This window comes from Hylaeus anthracinus, unplaced genomic scaffold (genome assembly GCF_026225885.1).
Source record: "Hylaeus anthracinus isolate JK02 unplaced genomic scaffold, UHH_iyHylAnth1.0_haploid 11978, whole genome shotgun sequence".
Taxonomy (NCBI): Eukaryota; Metazoa; Arthropoda; class Insecta; order Hymenoptera; family Colletidae; genus Hylaeus; species Hylaeus anthracinus.
The window spans coordinates 2555476-2562024 of NW_026534326.1; the positions used below are offsets into that span (position 1 = coordinate 2555476).

The window sequence follows — 6549 nt, forward strand, 5'->3', positions numbered from 1 at the left end:
GACTCGGTAGACAATCGAACCAAAACATCTACCGCGTCCGTTAGAGACAATTTTAAGCCTCCAGCAAATAGTGGGGACACCATAGTCTCAACCTGGTTGACAAAACTCGTCTCAACTTGATATACCGCGCTGTATATTGAACCATAAACAATATAACCAACTAAAAATGTTAATTTTGCATAAAAGATGAATTAATTGTCACGTAGCCTGATCGTTATGGAACACAACGAAGGTCGGAGGGGTCGAGAGGAGACGAGAAGGTGGAGAGAGAGAAATGAGGAAGAAGGAAGAGGGTCGTAGGTATCGTAATACAATACTATTAGTTGAACTTGAGCTACTTATGAATGACCTTGTCTGGTTCAGGCACACCGACATGTCGCCATGCTATCTGCGTGTCCTTCGTCGCGCAGTGTGCGTGAATGCACGTCCTGTTGTGGCTGCGTTCATTGTTTTTTCTCGTACGTGTATCAGAGCACCGCGGCCTGAGTATCACAACACCAGGCCTGTTTCGTCTGGATCGTAACGCTCGCATGTTGCAAAACAGAGGTATTGCGTTTCGCTCAACAGTCGAGCGATTTCTCACCACTCTGACGAGCATTATTACTTTCGTTACGAAAAGATTACCTTTCACGATGCCAAAGATCACAATCCACGTACCTGTCCGTTTTATGATCTGAGAACATCGCGTAGTTTGCGATGTGAATTATGAGTGTAGATTGGAAGAGGTTAGGGGAGGTTTCGTGAATTTTCTGGATGTTGTAATACGCAAGGTCACAATTTGTGAATATTGTGCAGATTGTGATGTGGCATTGTGAACTTTAAAAATGCTATAATGCATGAAATCAGAGTTCGTGAGTATTCCATACGTAACTTATTGACCTGGTGGACGTTGATAATTTAATGGTGCATTTAAAGAACCATACGAGGTGTTTATTTTGAGAGGCTTAATATTCTCTCTAACAAACGTGATAGATGTTTTGGTTCGTTTGTCTGCCGAGTCTCAATCTGATGGACATTGATCATTTTAATTGTGCATTTAAAGAACCATGAGAGGAGTTTACTTTGAGAGGCTTACAATGGTCTCTAACGGACGCGGTAGATGTTTTGGTTCGTTTGTCTACCGAGTCTCAACCTGATGGACATTGATAATTTAATGGTGCATTTAAAGAACCATACGAGGTGTTTATTTTGAGAGGCTTAAAATGGTCTCTAACGGACGCGGTAGATGTTTTGGTTCGTTTGTCTACCGAATCTCAACCTGATGGACATTGATAATTTAATGGTGCATTTAAAGAACCATAAGAGTGGTTTACTTCGAGAGGCTTAAAATGGTCTCTAACGGACGCGGTAGATGTTTTGGTTCCTTTCTCTACCCAATCTCAACCTGATGGACATTGATAATTCAATGGTGCATTTAAAGAACCATAAGAGTGGTTTACTTCGAGAGGCTTAAAATGGACTCTAACGGACGCGGTAGATGTTTTGGTTCCTTTCTCTACCGAGTCTCAACCTGATGGACATTGATAATTCAATGGTGCATTTAAAGAACCATAAGAGGGGTTTACTTTGAGAGGCTTAAAATGGTCTCTAACGGACGCGGTAGATGTTTTGGTTCCTTTCTTTACCGAGTCTCAACCTGATGGACATTGATAATTCAATGGTGCATTTAAAGAACCATAAGAGTGGTTTACTTCGAGAGGCTTAAATTGGACTCTAACGGACGCGGTAGATGTTTTGGTTCCTTTCTCTACCGAGTCTCAACCTGATGGACATCAACAATCAAACAGAGAATACGTACGAAACGGAGGAGATTTTCCTGTAAAATAGACTCGTCAAATAGAGTACCCTATACAAAACATGATCCGATATACAGAATACATTTGAAATTTAATTCGAAGGGAATTTTATTGAACCTGTATCGATAACAACAGTTGCCTCGTGGGAGCGATTCTGCCCCGTAAATAGAAGGGTAAACATCCTGCTAATCAGCGTGGCCCCGATCGAGCCTGGTAAAAGGGAAACGGGGCACCGTTTTTGTGCTCGACGGCCCTGAACGCGTCAGAGGAAAACATAGAGAGGCGTAGCCAAGGGAGGGTTTCACGGTATTTTTAATTTCACCCCTCTGATCGTCAACCGTCAGCGCGTTTGTGCGTGGATGCATCGCGTGAGGACAAAGAACGTACACTGCACGCATGCGAGCACACAGTGAAACCGGAGACAATGTAGCCCTGGACCTACGTCAACGCGAAATTAAACCGGCCAGGCCGGATGGGATCGTGCGGGGAACTTTTAGGACAACACAATTATATCCTGGACGCGAGACGTGGTTATATTTCTCCAGAAATGTATCATAAACTCGTCTCATAATATTGCAATATTATTTAAACAAATTTTTTGAGAGGTGAAGTTTGTTGTTTTAATTAGAAACTAACCTGGTCGAGGATATTTTCACATTGTTTCATTGAGAAGACTATTAAAGTTTGGTAGAAGCATTATATACAGAGAAACCTGTCTAAGAGGCGCGAGCACTCCCTGTCTAAGAGACACGTGATTATCTTCAAAACTGAACATACCTCAGTGCTCTTAATTTCAACACTAACCTAGCCATCGACATTTTCCATTTACTTCATTGAAGCATTGTATATACAATGAAACCTGTCTAAGAGGCGCGAACACTCCCTGTCTAAGAGACACGTGATTATCTTCAGAATACTAACCTAGCCATCGTCATTGTTAATTTACTTCATTGAAGCATTGTATACAGTGAATCCTGTCTAAGAGGCGCGAGCATTCACCGTGTTTAACAAAGTTTCGTGTCGCGAAGGGGAGGAAGTCATAGATTTGGTTATTTAAACGAACAACTGCGACCGTTATAAATTCAGAAACTCTTCGAGAAGTCTCAGACGGTCGCCGCGTGCCGGGTCGCTCGCTTAATCGTGGAAATTAATTTTCCTCCTTCTAAGAGAAATGCATGAATGTTAAGAGCATGCCCCACGATCCTCGGGGAAACACGTTCCATTCCGTCTGAAAGATATTACGTTCCTGCCACGTTTTCGCCCCGAGTCGCATGGAGGTCCCTACGTCTAACGTTGCATTAATTTATATAGCGATTTTCAAACACGCTTCTAATTGATAGAGTCGTGGAATACCGAGGAACAATTTCATAAGGTTTCTTCCATTTTGGTTGTTTTTATGGGAATTCAGGGATGTTGTGTTAATTTTGGAATGTTTAGTTAATTTGTTTTTCTAAGTGGCTCGGGGTTTATTTTATTTGGTTACAAGTGGGTCTGTGCTTGTAATTAGGGTATCAATAGAGAGCGAATAAAGTTTTACTTAGATTTGATAAGTTAGTAGGAATGTGGGGGAAATTGGAAGAAAGTATGGAAAAAATGCAAGAAAGGTTGGATAAAGTGGAAGGAAATGAGAGAAAATGTGGGACAAATGGTGGAAAATGCAAGGAAATTTGTATAAAATGGAAGGAAATGGTAGAGAATGTGGTATAAATTATGGAAAATAAAGTGAAATGGAAGGAAATGTGGAGAAAATCGAGAAAAATGCGAGTAAATGGAAGAAAACACAATGAGAATTCGTAGGTGTTGGCAGGAAATTGAAGAAAATGGAAGAATATGTAAAGTTTTAGAGCGATAACAAACGTACAGATTCGCAATTGTATATTAATAAATATTTTTACTATTGTTACAATTTACCTAGCCTATACAGGGTGTCCCAAAAATTTTGTAACACGTTGAAAGAGGTGGTTCGGGAGGTGATTTGAAACAACTTTTTCCTTAGTGAAAATGTTGTCCGAGGCTTCGTTGAGGAGATATTAACGGAAAACTCCGGACCAATCAGGGCGCGAGTATACCGTTGGAGCGCTCTGATTGGTCGGGGTTTTCTGTTAATATCTCCTCAACAAAGCCTCGGACAACATTTTCGCTAAGGAAAAAGTTGTTTCAAATCACCTTCCGAACCACCTCTTTCAAGGTGTGACAACGTTTTTTGGACACCCTATATATATAGAGTGGAGATGATTTGAAACAACTTTTTCCTCAGCGAAAATGTTGTAGGAGGTTTCGTTGAGGAGATATTAATAAAAAACCCCGACCAATCAGCGGGCGCTCCAATGGTATACTCGCGCTTTGATTGGTCCGGAGTTTTCCGTTAATATCTCCTCAACGAAACCTCCTACAACATTTTCGCTAAGGAAAAAGTTGTTTCAAATCACCATTCGAACCACCTCTTTCAAGGTGTTACAACGTTTTTTGGACACCCTATATATATAGAGTGGAGGTGATTTGAAACAACTTTTTCCTTAGCGAAAATGTTGTCCGAGGCTTCGTTGAGGAGATATTAACAGAAAACCTCGACCAATCAGAGCGCTTCACTGGCATCCTCGCGCTCTGATTGGTCCGGAGTTTTCCGTTAATATCTCCTCAACGAAACCTCCTACAACATTTTCGCTAAGGAAAAAGTTGTTTCAAATCACCTTCCGAACCACCTCTTTCAAGGACCTCCAACATTTTTGGGACACCCTGTACCAATTAGGACATAAAAAACCCGATAGCAAACTTCCATCCGAATCCAACAACATTAATATCTGCAACCAAATCGCGAACAAACCGAATCTCTTACATCAATTAATTGAAAATTAAATTAAATAATCGCATCGTACACCCTGTCTAAAATGAAGTTCTTTAAAATCTGACACGTCAAAAAAAGAAAAGCTAAAAACCGTGTTTCGTTGTTCCAGATGGTGGTGGACGAGCATCGAGGGGCGGAGGGGGTGTCAGTTCATCTCAGGGCGATGTGGTATACAGGCGGGAAAGCTCGAGGAGGTGATAACGACTTCTGACCTTCCGTGATAGACCCCACCGTGACGGAGAGGGCCTTGCCATCGATCGTCAGGTAAAAGGCTCACCATTCAGAAGAAAACGAAGAAGAGAAGGCGGAAGAAGCAGCAGAAGAAGACGAGGAAGAAGAAACGAAGACGAAGAGACACGGCGAGACACGAAACGGGGGAAGAGAGGCGAGCTCTAAGGGGATCGTGAGACACGCACTGGGACGAAGAACGAAAGGGGTGCGAGAAGAGGAAGGGCGGGAGAAAGAAGCCGTGAAAACCTTGAGACAAACGTACTCCCCTCCAACTCCCCCCACCGTCACCCCCACGAAACCCCTTCCCCTCCGGTGAGACAAGACCATTCTCAGCGGCTAGGGCGTGTGCGTATATCGCCCCTTGACATTTGAAAAAAAAAAAAAAAAACAAACTTCTACCTTGAGAACATATACCTCGTACGAACAAGTACCTTCAAACTGAAAAACCTCTTTCGCAGCGCAATAGTGCCTAGGCCCCTCCGAAGGAACGCGACTACAAATAAAATAATTAAAAGTAAAAAAAAAAAAAATTAAAGTAAATAATAAATACAGATAATATTGTTAACGGTTGAATGACGGTTATATACATATACAATACAGAGAGGCGAGCGCGGGACAAATATATTGAGAGCGATCTATAGCCCGCCAGAAGAGAAGAGTTTCAAACGTTATTTTATCCCGGGGAACGAGTCACGTGGGGGGCTAAGCTCTGTGTCGCCACCGTCGCTTTCACCACGTGTACGCCCGGCGCACAGGCGCGCGTAAGAACGCGTTGTGTCTTTGGACGAAGAGAAACGGAGGCGCCAGAAAGATCCCTATCCCGGGTGTCGTCGTGAGATTTTATCAGAAATTCACGTTGGTAACGGGCGTAACCTCCCCTCTCCCTCGTCCCTCGTCCGCAGAAACCCACACCCACTTCACCCCTCCCTCCCCACCATCCTTGCAATCCATAACCAAGCTCCGTTTAATCGATTCTACGAACCAGGACAGCGAAGTACCTGCAGACACAGATATATTTATAACAATAATTTATATAATGATAGCGATACCGAGATAGTAATAATAACAATAATAATAATAATAATAATATTAATAATAATAATAATAATAATACAAAATAAATAATAATATTAATAATAATAACAAAACAAAAATATTAACGACGTTTTAGTCATAACGAATGGGGCGAAGAGAATAATAAAATAGTAATAATAAGATAGCTGACGTGACAAGTGACGTGGGAAGAGCAGTATACCGAGGAAGACGAAGAGGATCGTATAACAAAGTGTGTGTGAACGATTGAGAAAATAAGTTCTATACGCGCTACGGTTTAGGGTACTTCTACTATCTGCGGTGTTAATCTACTCGGCGGAGCCTGTTCTACTTATAGGATCAAAGGTAAGCGTAATATTCAATCACTTTTTTTTTTATTTCTGTTAATCGCGGAAGAGGGGTAGTGAGGGGTGGGGAGGGAAAATGAGAACTATTTGCACGGGAGCTCGTGTTAGGGGTACTCGAAAGGCGGTCAACGCTGGTCACGTTTCTTTAGCTCGAGCGCGATGCAACCGGGGTACAGTAAAGACCCGGATAAGTGTGATCACAAACATCATGGTATTTACGATACCTAAATATTGCCATCACAAACATCACAATGCGTTTAAAATTGTGATCACAACA

At 42.1% G+C, this 6549-nt stretch overlaps 1 protein-coding gene across 2 annotated transcripts in view; it reads left to right on the forward strand.

The window, feature by feature from the left end:
* The window catches only part of LOC128896883 (ecdysone receptor), a 131071-nt gene that overhangs the window by 19503 nt on the left and 105019 nt on the right, over positions 1 to 6549 (forward strand). For both annotated transcript variants that reach the window (XM_054160440.1, XM_054160441.1), the window contains exon 2: positions 4751 to 6270. The gene's annotated coding sequence lies outside the window, so the exon portion shown is untranslated. The remainder of the gene's footprint in view (positions 1 to 4750; positions 6271 to 6549) is intronic.